A 24,164-nucleotide genomic window follows, 5' to 3' on the forward strand; every position below is an offset into this window, starting at 1 on the left:
CATTTCATATCCTGTACCTTTAAACTTCTTATTAGCTGCGGTGGTGTTGCTGCGGTAGCATTGTCGCCTCATAGCAAGACGTTGTCCCATTCGATTCTCAGCTAGAGCATCTTCTGTGTGGAAGCATACATGAATGGGGCGTGCCTTCGTTGAAGGTTGTGCATCAGGGCTGGTAACCTGGTACGTAAAAACTCACTACCAATCATTAGCGGACCGGAGTTCCGCTGTGGCGACCCCTAACCGGGAAAAGCCGAAAGACACAAACAAACCTTTAGACTTCTTATTCTTTCTTTTACTTCTTCTATCCATTTAGCATATTTGTTATGTTCCACAGGATCTGCATAAATACTTCTCCAAAATATATCTATTTTTTCATTTTTGAGTGGTTTTTCAATTCTTTTTACCTTGTTTCCCATTTCCCTATAAAACTTTTTTGGGTCATCAATAAATTGCTTATTTTGTACTTTTCCTTTATATTTATTTACGTATCTTCTAAGTTTTTCTGCCTGTGTTGAGGTTTTTAGTTTGCTGTTTGCAATAGTGCATGATAGATCCTGATGTGTTCTAATACTGCGCATTACTTTTATTATGTCTATATTTCTAACTATTTTTGTTGATATGTTCCCTTTTCTATACTCTTCCAACAGTGGCACTTCTTGTCTTAATTGCTTTATAGTATTCTTTTCCCTCACTACCATGTGTTCTTGTGATAGAAATGTATCAAGTTATTAATTCAGCTGCACAGCAATATATCCTGTTTACTTCTATTATATTGCATGGATATCTATTGACAGACCTCATTACTGTGTTTATTTGTTTTATCACACTTCTGACTTTTTGTGTTTTATTGACCTTCTGCAGTCTATTTCTTTCACTGATCTTAATTTGTCTGTCTATCTCTATTAAATCAAGCAACTCTTCTCTTAGCTCATCTTCTTCTAAACTGAGGGCAAATGTTTTCATCGGTTCATAGGTGTGTACTAGGCTAATGGCCCTGGGGCCTTTATAAGCCTAGCCCATAGAAGTGCCCTGGTATTTTGCCACCAGTCATTAGTTCCCAGTGCCTCTATTAAGTAGAGCCACTGGAGTGATCCTCAGGGTGAACTTTCTATTTCCCATCCACTCATCAAGATATCTCTTGAAGAGGGCCAGTGAGGTGCTCTGCTTGACATGTATGGGAAGTCTATTCCAGAGCATGGGTAGTCTCTGTGTTATGAACCTGTCCCTCCAGCATGTTCTGTTGATTGTGGTAATGAGGCTGAAGTCTCTGGAGCATGTGGTGTGGAGGTTTTGGGATTTCTTTAGAAGTAGCATTTCTAACAGAGCTGGGTCAGACATGGCTTTGTAAGTCAAGCAGAGATCGCCTCTTAGTAGATGATATGAGACAGAGAATAGCTGGAGTTTTTTTGAGTCTGTCCATGTAGAACATGTTTAAGGCCTAGGATCCTCTTTGTGAGGTACTTTTGTGGCCTCTCCAGCTGTTGCAGGTGTCTAGTGAGGTACATGTCCAATGAGGCCTTATGCTCTATGGTTGGCCTAATTAAGGAAGAGTAGAGAGAAATGATGACCTCTTTCTTCCTGGATGCAAAACCCTTGATAATGAGATGTGCCACATAAAAGGACTTTCTGACCACAGTGGCAATGTGGAGGTCGATGGAGAGGTTGCTGTCAACCTGTGTCCCCAGATCTCTTATAACACCATCAGTGTTCAGTGGGCTCCCATCCACGTGGTAATTAGTGGGAATTGAGTTTTTCGCAAAGGGAATGACAACGCATTTTTTGGCATTAAGCTTAAGGCCATGGTTTCAACACCAGTCATTGGTCCCAGTAAGGCCTTTCTGTAGGATGTCTGCATCACTTCGGAGTTAATAATGGCTCCCAGCTTACAATTGTCTGTAAATGTGGTTAGTCAGAGTCCCTTTGTGTTGGCCTGGACCTCTGAGAAGTAGATGTCAAACAGGAGAGGACCCAGGACCAATCCCTGTGGGACTCCACTTGTGACTGATTAGCACTCTGACTTGGAGTCTGCTACTTTCACACTGTGGGTTCTATCTGTGAGACAATTTGCAACCCACCTAATGATATAAGGGTTGATGCCTAATTTGCTGAATTTATCAATAATTCCTGAGTGAGGAATGGTATCAAAGGCCTTGGCCAGATTGAGGTAGGCTATATGAACTGCCTTACCTTCATCCACCGCTCTGGTGATTGACTCAAAGAAGTTAACCAGGTCAAGCAGGCATGAGCTACCTTTCAGAAAACCAAATTGCATGGGATCTAGAGTTTGGAGATTCCCTACATCCTTGTTAATTAGGGCCATGATGATGTGTTACATAGCATTACATATCAGACTCATCAGGCTAATGCGCCAATTATTTCCAGGATCTGTAGTCGCTCCACTTTTATGGAGAGGGATGACTGTAGCAGTGTGCCATTTAGTAAAGACAAAGCCTGAGGTGAGGCTGTGAGTGAACAGAGCACACAGATGTGGTGCCAGTTCACTTTGTAATTCATGTAGAACACAGCCAGGGATATTGTTGAGTCCCATGGAAGCTGTATTCTTGGCCTTAGACAATACAGCTTTAACACGTTCTGCAGTAATGTTGGGTGTCTGGCATTCTTCTGGTATTGAGATAGGGCATTTAGGGGGGGAGAGATGGGTAAAGTTGGCACTGAATTTGAGGCCAGTATGTTGGCAATATCTATTGGCTCAGTATAGGAGGTACCATTGTGCAGTAACTCAGAGCAAATCTGGGTTTTGCCATGCAGATTCTTGATATAACTATAGAAGGCTTTGTGGTTGTTTTTAGTGTCTGCAGCAATTCTGCCTTCATAGCTGGCTTTGGAGGTTTTGATGAAGGATCTCAACTTTTTGTTGAGGCTAATAAGGGAATTTTTCCAGTCTTGGGACTTGACCTTTTTCTGTAACAGTTTCTTCCTTCTGTTGTAGAATTTATTAATGGCTGGGGACCACCAGACTGGCTTCTTTTTTTGGAGGAGAGTATCTTGGTTCTGTTGGGTATGGCTAGTTCCATGCATTTATGTACATGGTCATACAGTGCATCGGTGTATGATTTGGCAGTCATGTATCTATTTTCCATTGGCATGGATGCTGTGAAGTTAGCCACCTCTGTTTTTAGGAGTCCAAAGTCAGCTTTGGAGAATTTTTTTCGTGGTGGATATCTTTGTGGGGGATGTGAGTGAAATGTGGATTTCTATGGTGATTAGTTTGTGAATGGATCTAACCAGGGAGGAAGTGACTATTGGTGTAGAGCAATGGTTGCCCATGTTAATAATAACCAAGTCAAGGATGTTGCTTCTTCTAGTGGGGGTAAGAATGAGCTGGTCCAGGGCATTAGAAATTGATGAATTCCAGGAAGCGTTGGCCCAGTGCATTGGTGCATGAGTAGTTTTCCCAGCTGATGGAGGTGTAGTTGAAGTCACCTAGTATGAGAGTGTTGGCTTGGATCTTAATAGTTTCCAGGATGCTTAGGAATGTGGAGTGAGAGTCTTGAGACATGGTTGGGGACCTAAAGCAGGCTACAACCTGAATCCCTGTCTTACCCAATGTTAATTGTACCGGGAGTATCTCAGATGTGTTATGCTGGGCTACTAGTCTGGAGGTGTGCATATCCTTTATGAATATAGAGACACCACCACCTTTGGAGCTTCAGTCCATGGGGCTGAAAGGTGTGGAATGAGTTATAGTCTGGTAGTTCAGGGGTGCTTTCTGCTGCTTTAAACCAGGTCTCCATTACAGCACAAATGTCGATGTTCTCCATTTTGAGGAGTGCTTCGAGTGAGTGCATCTTGAGGTTTAGACTTCTAGCGTTGAACAGCATGATCCTCAGATTGCATTTATTTATAGCTGTTACAGTGGTAATTTGGTCTTTGGAACACTGCCTAAAAAAGGCACTATAGGGGTGGCAAGAAACTTAGCCAGTACCTGGAAACTCATGGATGACAGATGCAGGCCATCTCTGGCAAAGCATCGAGGTCTGTCAATCATGTCATCTCAAGCAGACAGATACTGGATCTCCTTAACATAGCCAATTGTTGAAGTCAATCATTTTCTATTTGTACTGTGGTATCATTCTGGGTGATGGTAGGATGCTGCTCAGGGTTAGGGTCATACCTGCCTGGGCCACATAATATGAAAGCTCCACCATGTCTCTTTTCATGTAGTCCAGGGAGGTGCATCTCAAGTCATTCACACCCACATGGACAGTGACGACTCAAACTTGTACTTGTTGTGGAGTGACCTGAGTGAGTGTGTTATGTGTTGGATTTTGGCACCTAATAGACAGCTGACTTACCTTCTACTTATTCAACCTAGTGAGTGGGACATCAGTGTGCCTCACTATTGAGTCACCTATGATTATTGTATTGGGCAAGCTGTTTTGCTTTAGGGGCTTAGGCTGAGGGGCACACTGCATAGGTGAGCTATGTGTCTTGTGGTTTGTGCTGTGTTGTGATGGTCGAGTGTGTTTCTGCCTTGGAGGTCTCTGCTCTTTGGGTAGATTTCTATCGAGAGCCTCAACAAAGGTGGGTGTGTGGTTTGAGTTTTTATGTGAGGGCTGTGATGGTGGATGTCTGAGGGCTATGTGTTCCATGTGATGTGGTGCAGGTGTTGACCCTCTCTTGACCAGATATTCCAGTCTTGGCTGGAGAGTGTATGGCTTCCAATTTGGAGATATAGGTGCATGTCTCACAAGTCTGAGTGTTGGGAGGTAAGAGGAGAGGGCTGTTTTCCATTTCCTCTGGGCACTCTATAGAAAGTTCTATAGCATCTTTCTGTGACATATTCTCTTCAATTTCATCATGTGCCATCTGTTGCTGTGTCATATAACTCCTTAACTTTGACTGCATCAGAGTTTCCACTGTTTCCTGTTCCTTCCCCTGCTGTCCAGCTTCAAGTGAACATTTATACTGGTTTCCTGTGGAAGCCTTCAAGATAGCTCTCATGGCAGCTGACCAATTGCTTCCTATTCTACTGTTTTCCCCTTAATCTGAAGGTCCATTGCTCAATCCTGTTGTGAAGTTTTCTGAATTAGATTTTCTACACCGAATCCTTCAGTTTGCAGGTACTCCATAATATAATTTTCTATTTATTTAACTTCTCCATTACTAATCTCCTTTTCTACTTTTCCTGTTTGTCTTCTTATTTTTTTGTATTGTAAAGGTTTCCATGTCCGGATTCATTTGCCTGTATTTCTCTTCAAACATCTTTGGTGCCGCTCTTTTTGTATTGATTAACTTTGCTTTCTCCTTTACATAGATATACCATAGTAAATCTCTTTTTCTTTCCCATGTCCATATTTCTTTTTCAGATGTCTCCTGATCTTCCTGTTTCTCCTTACTTTAATGACTCATTCCATCATGCTGTGATGTAACCTGTGTTAGATATTCTAAACCAAAGCCTTCAATTTGCAGGCACGCCACAACTTCGACTTCTATTTTTTTAACTTCTACTTGACTAATCTTCTTTTCTACATTTTGTGATATTATTTTTCTATTGTGAAATCTGTCTTAAGCTGTTGGTGATGTCCACATATCTCTACTGAAAGAACAATTCAGTATATCACCTGTAGTACAGAAACTGACAATACTGTAATGCTAAGACAACAGAGGACAAACTGAAATATACTTGACATAGGCATCCAAGTCTCCTACTGACCTACTCCACTTAATTATATCTTAACACTGTGTTAGTCACCAATTAAAAAAATGAAAGTACTTACTAGGTGTTTCCTTGATAAATGCTGGGTCCCTCAGAAATCTAAATGCCTGCAGAACCATTTTCAGAAAACCAAGTCCTCTCACTTTCTTTCCCTGTCTGTCTTGATGCTCTCCCTCATAAAGAAGCTTGGGTTCTGCACATATGTATTTTGCTGGTAAGCAGTTCCCTTTTATTATAGAATCATGTTCCCTTAAGGGCCCCTAGAATGTACAGAGCTCAAAAAACATTTATGAAGCTCCTCCCCTTTTTCTCAGCCAATTACACATTCTATTAAAGAGCCATCAGAGAGACAATAGGAGACTCAGGAGTTCTAATAGCCACAGAGAGCAGTTAGCATAGCTTTCATGTTACAGAGACCCATCATCTTCAAAAGTGGGTAACCTTTTAGCTCAGTGCAAATCAAAAATATTATAAAATTCTAGGTTTCATATCACATACCTACTTTGGGATAAAAAATTGTAGGAGCAGCCTTAGGTCAACTGGTGCCCTAGGCAAAAGGTCTCCACGGCACCCACCCCACACCACCCGGTGCCCCCATCCTGGTCTACCTACACCAAATAAATAGTGGAAAAGCACCCCTGCTAGAGCCGCCTAGTTGGCTTATCCCTAAGGACATTTATGGAAATGTGAATCTCTATTTAGATACTTAAGAGTATCTTAGGACAATTCAATTTTAGAATAAAAGTTAGTATTGTGACAGTTATTTAGCATTTGACACGACCATATCTGGAAGCTGTAACTCTATATTCCGAGAGATAACTGCATTTGAATGGGACACCAATAAAAAAAATCACAAATTATTTAAATCGAGTAGAAAAGCAATATATAAATTACCTTTCTAGAACTGTAGGCACAACTGAGTAAGATGACAGTATGCTTTCTCCCATACTGAAAAGCATGCAGTTTCGTGGACTTCTACATTGATTTTCCCAGTAAAAGAAGGGGAACATCCTTGTTAAACTACATATTAATTAAAAGCTATGCACAAAGTGTGTTTTAAGCAAGGAATTTATACAGAAAAATTATATTTGAATTACAAAGCTGCAATTACAAAAATTTGAGCTTCTGGTGGTTCTCTCCAGTATACAAATTTCACAAGTAGTGTGGTTCATTTGGATCCAGAAGAAGAGCTTACCCAGAAAATTAAATCAGAGATTCTTATTTCTCAGTGGGGATTCTACCACTCTTTTGAATGTCCCTACTAGTTCCAAGCATCACTGTGAAATAGATCACTGATCAGTGCTGTGTAGATTTTGTCTTTCCATGAGGCTGCTTCTACCCATTCATACCACAACAAAAAGCACTTACAAGCTTCTGAAGAAGAAATGACACTGGTATGTATGCCAACAAGGAAGCATTTACTGAAAAATAGAACAGCCAGTTCCTCCTGCTGTAGTACTCATCATCTGTCAGGACTTTTACTTAGTTCCATGTCTGCACTTATTCTTCAAAGGTGTAGAAGTGAACTGATTTACCTGTGCTAACATAACGCACTTACAATTTTCAAAGTCGTGCAAGTTGCTTATATTAAGGTGAAACCATGCTTCAAACTCGGTGTAATGACTACATGTTCCATTTTTGTGGCTATACAATATTCTAAAGTTTAACTGACTCAGACTGGTAAATCTTCAAAAAGAACTTACAACAATGTTTAAGGGTATGTGCCTTCAGTTCTAGTATGCATCTTGTTTCAAAATACAACATTATTGTTGCTTTCATCCTTCTGTAATTCTCTTGAAACATTACATTACTCATAAAATTTACTAATCTGCCTTAAGCTATTGGTGATGTCCACATTGCTCTACTGAAAAAACACTTCAGTTCACCACCTGTAGTACAGGAAGTGACTATACTGTAATGGTAAGACAACAGTGGATAAAATGAAATGTACTCGACAGAGATGTCCAATTCCCCTGCTCTCCTACTCCACTTAATTATACCCTAACTCTGTGCCAGTCTCCAATTCAAAAAATGAAAGTACTTACTAGGTGTTTCCTCGATAGATGTTGGATCACTCAGGAATCTAAATGCCTGCAGTTCAATTTGCAGAAATTGAGTCCTCTCATATTTGGTTTTGCTCTCTGTCTTGATGCTCATACTCATGAATAAGCTTGAATTCTACACATATGTATTTTGGTGGTAAGCAGTGCCTCTTCTTTTATAGAAGCATGTATACCTTCAGGGCCCCTAGAATGTATAGCTCTCAAAAACATTTATGAAGCTCCTACCCTTTTTCTTAGCCATTTGCAAATTCCATTAGAGAGCCATCAGCAAGACAATAGGAAACACATGAGTTCTAATATCCACAGAGAGCAGTTAGCATAGATTTCATGTTATAGACTCATCATCTTCTAAAGTGGGGAACATTTTAACTCGGTGCATGTCAAAAATATTATGAAATTCTAGGTTTCATATCACATATCCAATGTGAATCTCTCTTTAGCTACTTAAGAGCACCCATGCACAGCTTAGTTTTAGAATAAAAGTTAGTAACGTGACAGTTACTTAGCATTTGACATGTCCATATCTGGAAACTGCAACTCTACACTCCAAGAGATAATTGCATTTGCATGGGACAACAAGAAAAGAAAAGATCACAAACAATATGAATCAAGTAAAAAAAAGCAATATATGGATTACCTTTCTAGAAATGGAACCACAACTAAGTAAGATGACAGTATGTTTTCTTCCATAATGAAAAGCATGCAGTCTGGCAGACTTCTACATTGATTTTTCCAGTAAATGAAGGGAACAGCCTTGCTTCACTTCACATTAACTCATTTCCTCCAGTACAGCTCTTTTGAGTGTATACTTTTAACTCCAAGTGGGTGTGGCTTGAGCCTTTAAAAATTACGTTATCACCTTAGAGTCCTAACAAATACTCATGACAGAGGTCAAATATCAATACAGGTGTGTTTGTTGTCATGTGTGCTTCAAGATAAAATATTCTGCTACCTTGTATGTAGCATGGGTTTGGAGTTATTAATGCAAGTATGATCAAGCAATATTTGACACCTATTGGCACAGCAGGAGGTAACTGCAAAAATGCCTGGAGGTGCACTCAGCTGTAAGGAGTTAATTAAAAGCTGAACAGAAAGTGTGTTTTAAGTAAGGAGTTCATACAGCAAAATGGCATTCAAATTACAGAGCTGCAATTACAAAAAATTTGAGCTACCTCCTTCTACTGGTGGTTTTCTCCAGTGTACAAAGTTTCACAAGCAGTGTGGTTCATTTGATCCTGAGGTAGGGTTTGCCAAGAAAATAAAATTCGGAGATTCTTATTTCTGAATGGAGATTCTACTACTCTTGTGAATGTCCCTACTAATTCCAAGGATCACTGTGAAATAGATCACTAATCAGTGCTGTGAAGATTTTGCTGTTCCTTGACATTTATTTTGACTATAAAATATGTTAAAGTTTAGCTGACTCAGATTGGTCAATCTTCAAAAAGAACTTACTGCAATGCTGAAGGCTATTTGCCTTCAGTTCTAATACGCATCTTGTGAAAAAATATAACATTATCCTTGCATTCATTATATTGTAATTCACTAAAAACATTATGTTCCTCATAAAATTTACTAATCTACCTTAAGCTATTGGTGATACCCACATAGCTCTACTGAAACAACAATTCAGTGCACCACCTGTAGTACAGAAAGTGACTATACTGCAATGCTAAGACAACAGTGGACAAACTGAAATCTGCTTGACATAGATGTCCATTTCTCCCACTGACCTACTCCATTTAATTACACCCTAACACTCTTCAAAAGTGTAGAAGAGAAATTCATTTAACTATAATTCTCTTGAAACCCTTTGCTCCTCTTAAAATTTACTTGTCTGTTTTAATTTCTTCAAGTATTTTGGGTTTCTAATACCATGACAGGAATGGACCCATTCCTAAGTCAAAGTATGGTTAAAGTTCAGTATTGTTTCAATCTTTGATGTTAGCCAGTAGTGCTCCTTACAGCACCTACAATGTATTCAGTACTGAGTCCTTTTGCAAATCATATCGAGTTACATGCATCAGTACCATATTGAAGTATGATTGCAAAGATTTTGTCTTTCCATGAGGCTGCTTCTACCCATTCATACCACAACAAAAAGCACTTACAAGCTTCTGAAGAAGAAATGACACTGGTATGTATGCCAACAAGGAAGCATTTACTGAAAAATAGAACAGCCAGTTCCTCCTGCTGTAGTACTCATCATCTGTCAGGACTTTTACTTAGTTCCATGTCTGCACTTATTCTTCAAAGGTGTAGAAGTGAACTGATTTACCTGTGCTAACATAACGCACTTACAATTTTCAAAGTCGTGCAAGTTGCTTATATTAAGGTGAAACCATGCTTCAAACTCGGTGTAATGACTACATGTTCCATTTTTGTGGCTATACAATATGCTAAAGTTTAACTGACTCAGACTGGTAAATCTTCAAAAAGAACTTACAACAATGTTTAAGGGTATGTGCCTTCAGTTCTAGTATGGATCTTGTTTCAAAATACAACATTATTGTTGCTTTCATCCTTCTGTAATTCTCTTGAAACATTACATTACTCATAAAATTTACTAATCTGCCTTAAGCTATTGGTGATGTCCACATTGCTCTACTGAAAAAACACTTCAGTTCACCACCTGTAGTACAGGAAGTGACTATACTGTAATGGTAAGACAACAGTGGATAAAATGAAATGTACTTGACAGAGATGTCCAATTCCCCTGCTGACCTACTCCACTTAATTATACCCTAACGCTGTGCCAGTCTCCAATTCAAAAAATGAAAGTACTTACTAGGTGTTTCCTCAATAGATGTTGGATCTCTCAGCAATCTAATTGCCTGCAGTTCAATTTGCAGAAATTGAGTCCTCTCATATTTGGTTTTGCTCTCTGTCTTGATGCTCATACTCATGAAGAAGCTTGAATTCTACACTTATGTATTTTGGTGGTAAGCAGTGCCTTTTCTTTTATAGCAGATAAAGGAAAAGCCTTCAGGGCTCCTGGAATGTATAGCTCTCAAAAACATTTATGAAGCTCCTACCCTTTTTCTTAGCCATTTGCAAATTCCATTAGAGAGCCATCAGCAAGACAATAGGAAACACATGAGTTCTAATATCCACAGAGAGCAGTTAGCATAGATTTCATGTTATAGACTCATCATCTTCTAAAGTGGGGAACATTTTAACTCGGTGCATGTCAAAAAATATTATGAAATTCTAGGTTTCATATCACATATCCAATGTGAATCTCTCTTTAGCTACTTAAGAGCACCCATGCACAGCTTAGTTTTAGAATAAAAGTTAGTAACGTGACAGTTACTTAGCATTTGACATGTCCATATCTGGAAACTGCAACTCTACACTCCAAGAGATAATTGCATTTGCATGGGACAACAAGAAAAAGAAAAGATCACAAACAATATGAATCAAGTAAAAAAAAGCAATATATGGATTACCTTTCTAGAAATGGAACCACAACTAAGTAAGATGACAGTATGTTTTCTTCCATAATGAAAAGCATGCAGTCTGGCAGACTTCTACATTGATTTTTCCAGTAAATGAAGGGGAACAGCCTTGCTTCACTTCACATTAACTCATTTCCTCCAGTACAGCTCTTTTGAGTGTATACTTTTAACTCCAAGTGGGTGTGGCTTGAGCCTTTAAAAATTACGTTATCACCTTAGAGTCCTAACAAATACTCATGACAGAGGTCAAATATCAATACAGGTGTGTTTGTTGTCATGTGTGCTTCAAGATAAAATATTCTGCTACCTTGTATGTAGCATGGGTTTGGAGTTATTAATGCAAGTATGATCAAGCAATATTTGACACCTATTGGCACAGCAGGAGGTAACTGCAAAAATGCCTGGAGGTGCACTCAGCTGTAAGGAGTTAATTAAAAGCTGAACAGAAAGTGTGTTTTAAGCAAGGAGTTCATACAGCAAAATGGCATTCAAATTACAGAGCTGCAATTACAAAAAAATTGAGCTACCTCCTTCTACTGGTGGTTTTCTCCAGTGTACAAAGTTTCACAAGCAGTGTGGTTCATTTGATCCTGAGGTAGGGTTTGCCAAGAAAATAAAATTCGGAGATTCTTATTTCTGAATGGAGATTCTACTACTCTTGTGAATGTCCCTACTAATTCCAAGGATCACTGTGAAATAGATCACTAATCAGTGCTATGAAGATTTTGCTGTTCCTTGACATTTATTTTGACTATAAAATATGTTAAAGTTTAGCTGACTCAGATTGGTCAATCTTCAAAAAGAACTTATTGCAATGCTGAAGGCTATTTGCCTTCAGTTCTAATACGCATCTTGTGAAAAAATATAACATTATCCTTGCATTAATTATATTGTAATTCACTAAAAACATTATGTTCCTCATAAAATTTACTAATCTACCTTAAGCTATTGGTGATACCCACATAGCTCTACTGAAACAACAATTCAGTGCACCACCTGTAGTACAGAAAGTGACTATACTGCAATGCTAAGACAACAGTGGACAAACTGAAATCTGCTTGACATAGATGTCCATTTCTCCCACTGACCTACTCCATTTAATTACACCCTAACACTCTTCAAAAGTGTAGAAGAGAAATTCATTTAACTATAATTCTCTTGAAACCCTTTGCTCCTCTTAAAATTTACTTGTCTGTTTTAATTTCTTCAAGTATTTTGGGTTTCTAATACCATGACAGGAATGGACCCATTCCTAAGTCAAAGTATGGTTAAAGTTCAGTATTGTTTCAATCTTTGATGTTAGCCAGTAGTGCTCCTTACAGCACCTACAATGTATTCAGTACTGAGTCCTTTTGCAAATCATATCGAGTTACATGCATCAGTACCATATTGAAGTATGATTGCAAAGATTTTGTCTTTCCATGAGGCTGCTTCTACCCATTCATACCACAACAAAAAGCACTTACAAGCTTCTGAAGAAGAAATGACACTGGTATGTATGCCAACAAGGAAGCATTTACTGAAAAATAGAACAGCCAGTTCCTCCTGCTGTAGTACTCATCATCTGTCAGGACTTTTACTTAGTTCCATGTCTGCACTTATTCTTCAAAGGTGTAGAAGTGAACTGATTTACCTGTGCTAACATAACGCACTTACAATTTTCAAAGTCGTGCAAGTTGCTTATATTAAGGTGAAACCATGCTTCAAACTCGGTGTAATGACTACATGTTCCATTTTTGTGGCTATACAATATGCTAAAGTTTAACTGACTCAGACTGGTAAATCTTCAAAAAGAACTTACAACAATGTTTAAGGGTATGTGCCTTCAGTTCTAGTATGCATCTTGTTTCAAAATACAACATTATTGTTGCTTTCATCCTTCTGTAATTCTCTTGAAACATTACATTACTCATAAAATTTACTAATCTGCCTTAAGCTATTGGTGATGTCCACATTGCTCTACTGAAAAAACACTTCAGTTCACCACCTGTAGTACAGGAAGTGACTATACTGTAATGGTAAGACAACAGTGGATAAAATGAAATGTACTTGACAGAGATGTCCAATTCCCCTGCTGACCTACTCCACTTAATTATACCCTAATGCTGTGCCAGTCTCCAATTCAAAAAATGAAAGTACTTACTAGGTGTTTCCTCGATAGATGTTGGATCTCTCAGGAATCTAAATGCCTGCAGTTCAATTTGCAGAAACTGAGTCCTCTCATATTTGGTTTTGCTCTCTGTCTTGATGCTCATACTCATGAAGAAGCTTGAATTCTACACATATGTATTTTGGTGGTAAGCAGTGCCTCTTCTTTTATAGAAGCATGTATACCTTCAGGGCCCCTAGAATGTATAGCTCTCAAAAACATTTATGAAGCTCCTACCCTTTTTCTTAGCCATTTGCAAATTCCATTAGAGAGCCATCAGCAAGACAATAGGAAACACATGAGTTCTAATATCCACAGAGAGCAGTTAGCATAGATTTCATGTTATAGACTCATCATCTTCTAAAGTGGGGAACATTTTAACTCGGTGCATGTCAAAAAATATTATGAAATTCTAGGTTTCATATCACATATCCAATGTGAATCTCTCTTTAGCTACTTAAGAGCACCCATGCACAGCTTAGTTTTAGAATAAAAGTTAGTAACGTGACAGTTACTTAGCATTTGACATGTCCATATCTGGAAACTGCAACTCTACACTCCAAGAGATAATTGCATTTGCATGGGACAACAAGAAAAAGAAAAGATCACAAACAATATGAATCAAGTAAAAAAAAGCAATATATGGATTACCTTTCTAGAAATGGAACCACAACTAAGTAAGATGACAGTATGTTTTCTTCCATAATGAAAAGCATGCAGTCTGGCAGACTTCTACATTGATTTTTCCAGTAAATGAAGGGAACAGCCTTGCTTCACTTCACATTAACTCATTTCCTCCAGTACAGCTCTTTTGAGTGTATACTTTTAACTCCAAGTGGGTGTGGCTTGAGCCTTTAAAAATTACGTTATCACCTTAGAGTCCTAACAAATACTCATGACAGAGGTCAAATATCAATACAGGTGTGTTTGTTGTCATGTGTGCTTCAAGATAAAATATTCTGCTACCTTGTATGTAGCATGGGTTTGGAGTTATTAATGCAAGTATGATCAAGCAATATTTGACACCTATTGGCACAGCAGGAGGTAACTGCAAAAATGCCTGGAGGTGCACTCAGCTGTAAGGAGTTAATTAAAAGCTGAACAGAAAGTGTGTTTTAAGCAAGGAGTTCATACAGCAAAATGGCATTCAAATTACAGAGCTGCAATTACAAAAAATTTGAGCTACCTCCTTCTACTGGTGGTTTTCTCCAGTGTACAAAGTTTCACAAGCAGTGTGGTTCATTTGATCCTGAGGTAGGGTTTGCCAAGAAAATAAAATTCGGAGATTCTTATTTCTGAATGGAGATTCTACTACTCTTGTGAATGTCCCTACTAATTCCAAGGATCACTGTGAAATAGATCACTAATCAGTGCTGTGAAGATTTTGCTGTTCCTTGACATTTATTTTGACTATAAAATATGTTAAAGTTTAGCTGACTCAGATTGGTCAATCTTCAAAAAGAACTTACTGCAATGCTGAAGGCTATTTGCCTTCAGTTCTAATACGCATCTTGTGAAAAAATATAACATTATCCTTGCATTAATTATATTGTAATTCACTAAAAACATTATGTTCCTCATAAAATTTACTAATCTACCTTAAGCTATTGGTGATACCCACATAGCTCTACTGAAACAACAATTCAGTGCACCACCTGTAGTACAGAAAGTGACTATACTGCAATGCTAAGACAACAGTGGACAAACTGAAATCTGCTTGACATAGATGTCCATTTCTCCCACTGACCTACTCCATTTAATTACACCCTAACACTCTTCAACAGTGTAGAAGAGAAATTCATTTAACTATAATTCTCTTGAAACCCTTTGCTCCTCTTAAAATTTACTTGTCTGTTTTAATTTCTTCAAGTATTTTGGGTTTCTAATACCATGACAGGAATGGACCCATTCCTAAGTCAAAGTATGGTTAAAGTTCAGTATTGTTTCAATCTTTGATGTTAGCCAGTAGTGCTCCTTACAGCACCTACAATGTATTCAGTACTGAGTCCTTTTGCAAATCATATCGAGTTACATGCATCAGTACCATATTGAAGTATGATTGCAAAGATTTTGTCTTTCCATGAGGCTGCTTCTACCCATTCATACCACAACAAAAAGCACTTACAAGCTTCTGAAGAAGAAATGACACTGGTATGTATGCCAACAAGGAAGTGTTGACGCATGACATAAATGTCCAGGATGGGGCGCCCTGCAAAGAGGAACATGTGCCAACCCCACCCCCCACAGATGTACCGGCAGTGGAAACACATCCCAAACACACACCGACACTACCGTCCATCCCACGATAGCAACGGAGGCTGGTCAAAGACCACCATGACGCATGCACAAACAGGGACACGTGTAACCGTTGCCCTAACAACCCCCCACAGGCCAAAGAATAATAGTATGGACATATGCATGTAATGCTGTGAAGGATGTGTGGTAGTCCTCAGTATCACAGAGGTAGGTACACAGATACACTGTAATCAACCGTGACATATGTGCACTGTACACAGCATACCTGCAGGTAATACATAGTTCAATCATGTGCCACAGAAATATACACATATGAATGAGGATAGGGGATAGACAAGTGTGAATGGGACAAACTATGAACATATGTTCATAGGTCCATAGGTACATAGTAGGCTATCTGCCCAAGGGCAGCTATAACCCTAGCCCATAGTTATGTTGCCTTTGCCAACCCTCCAGTCCGGAGATAACAATGCCTATTATATTGCTGTACCTCTGTCAAGCAGTGACAATGATGTAATCCCTGGGGTATATCTGCAATCTCCCATCCATTGGTCAAGATCCCCCTCGAACAAGGCCAGCGAGGTGCTCTGCCTCACATGTACTGGGATGTTGTTCCACAGCATAGTGAGTGTCTGGGTGATGTATCTGTCCCTCCAACACATTCTATTAATGACCGTGTCAAGGTTCACGTCACCTGCCCCTGTGGTTCTGAGGGATGTAGATCCATTAGGTGAAGCATAGTCATCAAATATGGGTCGACATGGCCTCGTATGTCAGGCACAGGTCACCACTGAGCAAGTGGTATGTGACTGAATGGAGCAGGAGTCCTTTCAGTCGGGCAGCATAACACAAATTCCTGACACCCTGCATCCGTTTGACGATAAACCTATGAGGCCTTCCCAGCTGCTGCAGGTGTCGGGTCAGATACCTTCCGAACGGGGCAATGTACTCAATCATAGGTCTAATGAGTGATGAGTACAAGGAGACGATGACCTCCCCTGATCTAGATGTGAATCCCTGCACGATCAGGTGGGCAATGTAGAAGGTCTACCTAACTACGTTAGCAACGTGTGTGTCGAACGAATGGTGACTGACAACCTGGGTCTCCAGATCCCTGGTAACTCCCTCTGTGCTCAGTGGATTGCCACCTATATGACAGCTAGGGGTAACCTTGTTCTTCCCGAAGGGTATGACTATGCATTTCCTGGCATTTAGCTGTAGGCCATGTCCCTGGCACCAGATATCCATATCTGTGAGGCCCTTCTGAAGGATATCTGTGTCAGATGTCCGTCCCACTATGGCACCCAGTTCGCAGTCATCTGCAAACAATGTCAGCCATAACCCCCCTGTGTTTGTTTGTACTTTGGAAATGTAGATGCAGAAAAAGAGTGGACCCAGGACTGAGCCCCGTGGGACACCGCCTGTGACCGGCTGTGAGTCTGACATGGTGCCAGCAACTATGACCGTGTGGGTTGTGTCACCTAGCCAGTTTGCAACCCATCCTGCGATGTACGGGTTCACATCCAAGCTGATGGGTTTATCAATGATACCCGAGGGGGGTATTGTGTTGAAGGCCTTTGCCAGTTCGAGGTAGGCTGTATGGACTGCCTGACCCTCATCAATGGCCTCGGTGACTGTTCCTAAAACGTCAACCAAGTTTTAAACGCATGATCTGCCTTTGACCAAGCCAAACTGGGTTGGATGCAAAGTATGCAAGTCCCCTATGTCGTCATCTATGGGTTCCATTATGATCCTTCCCCATGGCTTTGCAGATAAGGCTTCTCAAGCTAATGGGACGGTAATAACCAGGGTCAGTGGAGGCACTGCCCCTGTGAAGTGGGACTACAGTCGCCGTGCGCCACAACTTGGGTATGTTACCTGAGGTGAGCCTAAGATTAAACAGCTGTCCTAACTGTGGGTCTAATTCCTCAATGAGATCGCGGAGTACACAGCCGGGACACCATCTGGTCCCATGGATGCTGTGTTCACTGCCTTGGAGAGAGCATGTCCCACCTGTGCGTTACAGAAGTTTCGGGGGCCACAATCCTCTGGTACAGACATCTCTCCATGTGGGGGGGAGGGGGTGGAGATGTTTGCACCGAACCTGTCAGCCAGTATGTTGGCAATGTGTGTATGTTCAGTAAACTTCACATCATTGCAAACCCAGTCCGAGCATATCTGGGATTGTCCTCCCAGGTGTCCAACATAGCTAAAGAAGGCCGTATGATTGTCTGTCGAGTCCTTGGTGATATATCTGTCAGACTTGCCCTGGATGATGTCATGAGAGCTTGTAGTTCTGCACATATAATGAGCAAGGGTGTCATACCTTACAAGGATTCTGCTCTGTCTTGTAGTAGCTATCTCCTTTCGTTGTAGAGCATGTGTATGGCTGGGGTACATCAGACTGGATGCTTGGCATTGGTACAAAGACTCACAGTTGTGTAAGGGATTGCCTGATCCATGCAGTCCTGTAGGTGCTGGTAGAAGGCATATGTAAGTGATTCAGTGGCTTGAGTAATGTTTACCACTGGCTCAGGGGCCTTAAAGGAGACCACACTAGTGTTTAGAAATGTGAAGTCGGCTTTTGAGAAAGCCATATGTATGGTAACCGGCACCACCCACAGCATTGTATGTCAATAGCAGAAGCTATTGTCCAAATAACATATTATTATCTTTATTATTAAATTATTTATTATTATTTATTTAGTTATTTGTTTCAGCTAATTACACTTGAAAATGACCGGTAAGACCGGGCGAAAGTGCTCGTGATCTACTTGTTATGGTGGTGTCATTTTGACAATAAAGTGGCAAATCTTTCCTATTGGGACTTCTGAGGATTAGTTAAAGCAGTTGCTAACCTGCATCTTTTGATGTACACCATTTGGTTTCAGTTTTGAAAAACCTGGTTTTCGTAGCACTACATAATATGGGTAGTCAAACAGACATCCGTGATTGGGGAACATACAGCAGCAGTCAAAACCACTGGCCAGATGGACACAGTCCAACAAGTTCTACACTTTACATATGCACATTGGTGTCCATTGTAGGACCCAAAAATTGATCCGTACACAATATCAACCAGCTGCTACCGTTCCACCCAGAAGAAGCGACAGCCGTGACTACGGCACAGCTAGACATATGCACCACCAGCGTGTTTAAGGTTGATGACAAGTGTCCATGAAATGCAGGACATATGAACAGAAAGCCCCAGATTGTCGAGTCCATAGAAGTGTGTCCACATCCCAGTCCCACTCACATGAAGGATGTGTAATGGGTACCGTCGAGGGTTGCAGCCATGGGACCCTGGGTATGCAGAAATGGGGCTCGGTGTTGTTTGGCAGATAATCCATTGTCCCGCCCCGTGGGAGGGATGTGGGTATAGCACATGCCTTACTCCCCACTAATAATGCAAAGCATCCACCGGATAATGCTAAATGCAGGTGTGAAATGTGTACAGCCCTATACCAGTGTCCAGTAGGCAATTCCCATGGATGGACAAGCGTACGAACAAGATGGCACCCATAACTGCAAACCTGGTGGAATTACATAGCTGCAGTAAGGCATAACACAGGGAATACAGATAGGGACTACAGTAGACAATCTCCATACAAAGTCAGACCACCGTGCGAATATCGGCATACACAGCACTCAATCTGCCAGCAACAAAATGGGGATCACTCGCTTCCATACTGCGGAAGAAATGGGCGACCTGTGGAACACATACTAATGGCACACCAACAACGTCAACTAGGAAGGTCATAGTATGGTTAAACTATGGTGTTCCCACTTATAAAGAACATCCTTCCATGAATTAGTAGGATCCACATGTTTTGGTGGTGTTATTTTGACAATACAGTGGCGGATATTTCCTATTGGGACTTCTGAGGATTATTTAAAGCAGTTGCTAACCTGCATCTTTGGATGTACACCATTTGGTTTCAGTTTTGAAAACCCTGGTTTTCGTAGCACTACATAATATGGGTAGTCAAACAGACATCCGCGATTGGGGAACATACAGCAGCAGTCAAAACCACTGGCCAGATGGACACAGTCCAACAAGTTCTACACTTTACATATGCACATTGGTGTCCATTGTAGGACCTAAAAATTGATCTGTACGGAATTCCATCCAGCTGTTATCATTCTACCAGAAGAAGTGACAGCCGTGGGTACAGAACAGCTAGACATATGCACCACCAGCGTGTTTAAGGTTGATGACAAGTGTCCATGAAATGCAGGACATATGAACAGAAATCCCCAGATTGTCGAGTCCATAGAAGTGCGTCCACATCCCAGTCCCGCACACATGAAGGATGTGTAATGGGTACGGTCGAGGGTTGCAGCCATGGGATCCTGGGTATGCAGAAATGGGGCTCGGTGTTGTTTGGCAGATAATCCGTTGTCCCGCCCCGTGGGAGGGATGTGGGTGTAGCACATGCCTTACTCCCGACTAATAATGCAAAGCATCCACCGGATAATGCTAAATGCAGGTGTGAAATGTGTACAGCCCTATACCAGTGTCCAGTAGGCAATTCCCATGGATGGACAAGTGTACGACCAAGATGGCACCCATAACTGCAAACCTGGTGGAATTACACAGCTGCAGTAAGGCATAACACAGGAAATACAGATAGGGACTACAGTAGACACTCCCCATACAAAGTCAGACCGCCGTGCGAATACCAGCATACACAGCACTCAATCTGCCAGCAACAAAATGGGGATCACTCGCTTCCATACTGCGGAACAAATGGGCGACCTGTGGAACACATACCAATGGCACACTAACAACTTCAGCTAGGAAGGTCATAGGATGGTTAAACTATGGCGTTCCCACTTATAAAGAACATCCTTCAGTGAATTAATAGGATTAATGTCAATTGACCATGGAATACACCTAATCAACATCAAAGAACCGCTGGCACCTTATGGCACACAATCCAAAACACACATAGGTAGATGAAACAGTCAACGTCGAAACTGTCCAGGACAGTGCCCAAATGGTATACAAAGGTTCCTTCATAGACAAGTAACCGCTTTCACCCGTAGGCTACGTCAGACTTACACATAACATAGAAGCATCCAGGCTTTAAATATCCCTCCTTACACTTTCATTGGTCAATTTCTCAGCAAACAATGAACAATTAACCACAGCATATAAAGCACAGACGCAATGTTAACTACACACACATATATTAACATCTCCAAAAACATCCTATTAAAACATGTATTATATGATATTGTACTATGCCTAATACTCATCAATCAAAGATCCAAAGATATATATAGAAGATATGTATATCATATCAATGTAATACAGTGGTAAACAACTGAAAGAGTGGACTAATGTGTGTTAACTGTATATCTGTACCTAAACTACATTCCTGTTACTTGGGTTTAAGCCACCTGCTCCTCAAAAGAGGCTTAATCAGTGTTTCATCAGTCAGCCCTGGTGTGTGGTCAACCCTCCACCTAATAATCCATCTCAATCCGCATTCCAAAGCATAGTTGATGAGGTCCCCCCTCTGGTATTATAACCTAGCCTTTGTAAAACACTGAATGTAAACGTATGCCTTGTGATGTGCTCATAGCCGGCCGTAGGCATACGCCAATCCTGCGGCTGCCTACAGCATGATGCATTTACAGAACGCGCTACCGAGATTACTGAGCACAGCGCTGTCAGAGGCATACTTCTAGGTGGGTGACATCATCCATAAGGGAATAGCTGACAATAGCCAAGGTATGTGTTGCGAAGCGTCTAAACGCATGTTCATCTGCAGAGGCAGCTGGAATCACACACACACACTCACACTTCACACACACACGGGGAAGGGCCGGGAGTCGAACCTACGCCTACCTACATGAACTCACTACAGCATGATGCATTTACAGAATGCACTACCGAGATTACTGAGCACAGCACTGTCTGAGGCATACTTCTAGGTGGGTGACATCATCCGTACGCACTATGCGGACACAGTTATCACATACACCTCTCACTATCTTGTCCACCCTGTGCATCAGAATATATTTGCATAACCGTGCACCGATGGTGTGGATGACAGTGCTGCGGCAGAGGCTTCATCATATGCACAGGGTGATATGTGTGCCAGGGGCATAGGCTGTACCAATGGATGACATCATGTGTGTGTGTAAGGGCCGGTGCATTTACTGGGCATGACTGTGCAGAATGCATGTGGATGTGGTGGAGCCCTACAGTTGTGTCTGCTGTGTGTGGGTATGTGTGTACACAGTTCAGCCATCTGTGATGCCTACATGGGGTATACTTGGCAGCCTCAGACTGTACAGTGCTGGTTGTACGGCTCACTGTGTCCGCCTGCGGCCACGTGACCCGTGCCTGCCTGGGGTCGCACGGGCACTACCGGGTGGAGGTATGGAGTGGCCACTCTCCGATGACACATGTCCGCTGGAACCGTGTCCACGCTGGGACCGGCCAGGGCCACGTCCACATGGCCTGCTGTGTCCTGGTGTGGTTGGTGTAGCACCAGCTGCACTGCTGCTGCTACCGGCACTGTGTGAGTGGGCATGAGAGGTGGCACGCACACGTCGACCTGCACTAGGTGGTGTTGCTGGCCTACGGCCACGTGTCCTATGCCTCACCCCTACCAGGTGTTCCAGCACAGACAGCTCACGCTCGCGGATTGACATGCCTCGGTCGAGGATTCCAACCATCTCACCTAATCGCCTCTCCAGAACATCAGCAAGCTGCTGTTGAGCATTCGCCAATGACTGGATGTTCTCATTTAGGGAATGGATTGCGGCCCTCTGCAGCCTCTGCCCTTCTTGGTTCTGCCGTTCAGCATGTGCCTGTGCCGCCATTACAGTCTGGAACATGCGTCTGGTGATACCAGCTGCTGCACCCTGTACGGCAGGTGCATGTCTACCAGAGCTCCTCCTATGAGCAGCACCAGCCACATGCCTGTGTGGCACATCACCAGTCATTACACTGGCAACATGGTGTGTACCCGCACCTTCTGTAGCCACCACACATTCCTGCTCAATGCCAACAGACGCTGACTGTCCTTCCTCTATGGGCAACGGTGATGTGGTATGTGTCGGCATCTGAACCGTGTGTGGAGATGAAGGGGACATAGGTGGGATGTTAATCAATGGCACAGCTTCTGCCCATGACAACCCTGCCTGTGCCTCATGCATATGGTCATCACCGCTAGTATCTGTGGGGACACTAGCATCAGATGGACCGCAGGAGGGGAACGCACCTACACCACCTGTGAATACAAAGACATACTGTAAGATACATTACACACACGCAGACACACACGCAGACACACACACACACACACAGACACACACACAGACACACACAGACACACACACGCACGCAGACACAGACATGCAGAGACACACACACGCTGACACACACACGCAGACACACACACATGCAGACACATCATGCATGTGATATTGCAGATGGCATGCAGCATTCCCACACCACAGCTCAGTGAATGCAGGCCAGACATTAATAGTGGTAGTATGCATACTGCCCTGGGGTGCACACTACATCAAGCAGGTGTCATTTCGGTAGGCATGCAGTACACACATTCATGGTAGTTTGCATGCATCACCGTGATACACCATGTGGCCACAGGCAGGTTAACAGTACACATGGCTGGCGTCACTTTGTCATGTACTCCGCCGACATGTGCGATAACATGTGGACATGTGACAATGGTGTCCCACCACATGCACCACATCAAAATGGACGTCACAGTGCAGTGTTATGTGTACAGGCTACAGATAGAATGCATGTGTAATAAAGATGTCTGTGCAGGTGTGGTTGGTGTGAGCTGTGTACATAGCTATACTATGGGGAGTACAGGCACTGTGCCACTGCATGGCAGCAAGACACATGTATGTTTCTGTGCGATGCGTAACATGGACGCATTGCATTGCCATGTCTGCAACACAGTCATGCTGTTCCACAGCACGTATATGGTAGACATTGGTGGCACCTCCAGTGGCTGCAGACAGGCATTGCGTTTGTCTGGTGTACCACATCAGATGTACAGGTGGTCCACTACAGCTATGATCACACTATGTGTGGACAAAGTGCAACGGTGACTACCCACTCCAGATGTACTATGTGGCAACATGCCTGTGGGTATCACCCATGGCCATGTTTGACTGGGTCATGGACAATTGTGTGTGATGGGCATCATGTACACATCCCTGTGGTGGCCCATGTGACATACACCCATACTAGTCTGAGGTGTCACAATCCCGAAGGCTATGCAGACATTGTGGATGTCTGCTATGTCGTGCGTAGGTCATGTCATGGTGTGACACTGTTGCAGACAGAACACCATGTGCATGGGACATGTCATGTGCCATGTCACAATGTGTGCACACAATGCAGGGGCATAGATCACATTGGTAACACCTGTGTGCTGGCCAGATCACAGCTCACTATGTGGTACTGTGTGCATACCGCAAATGGCATTCCGATGCATACTACACAGTCAGCCATTGTAGAACACCTCCACCATTGTATGCATAGCTGACTGCACATATCACAC

Source organism: Protopterus annectens, chromosome 7.part0, assembly GCF_019279795.1.
Source record: "Protopterus annectens isolate FY-2018-M chromosome 7.part0, PAN1.0, whole genome shotgun sequence".
In the NCBI taxonomy this organism is placed as follows: domain Eukaryota; kingdom Metazoa; phylum Chordata; order Ceratodontiformes; family Protopteridae; genus Protopterus; species Protopterus annectens.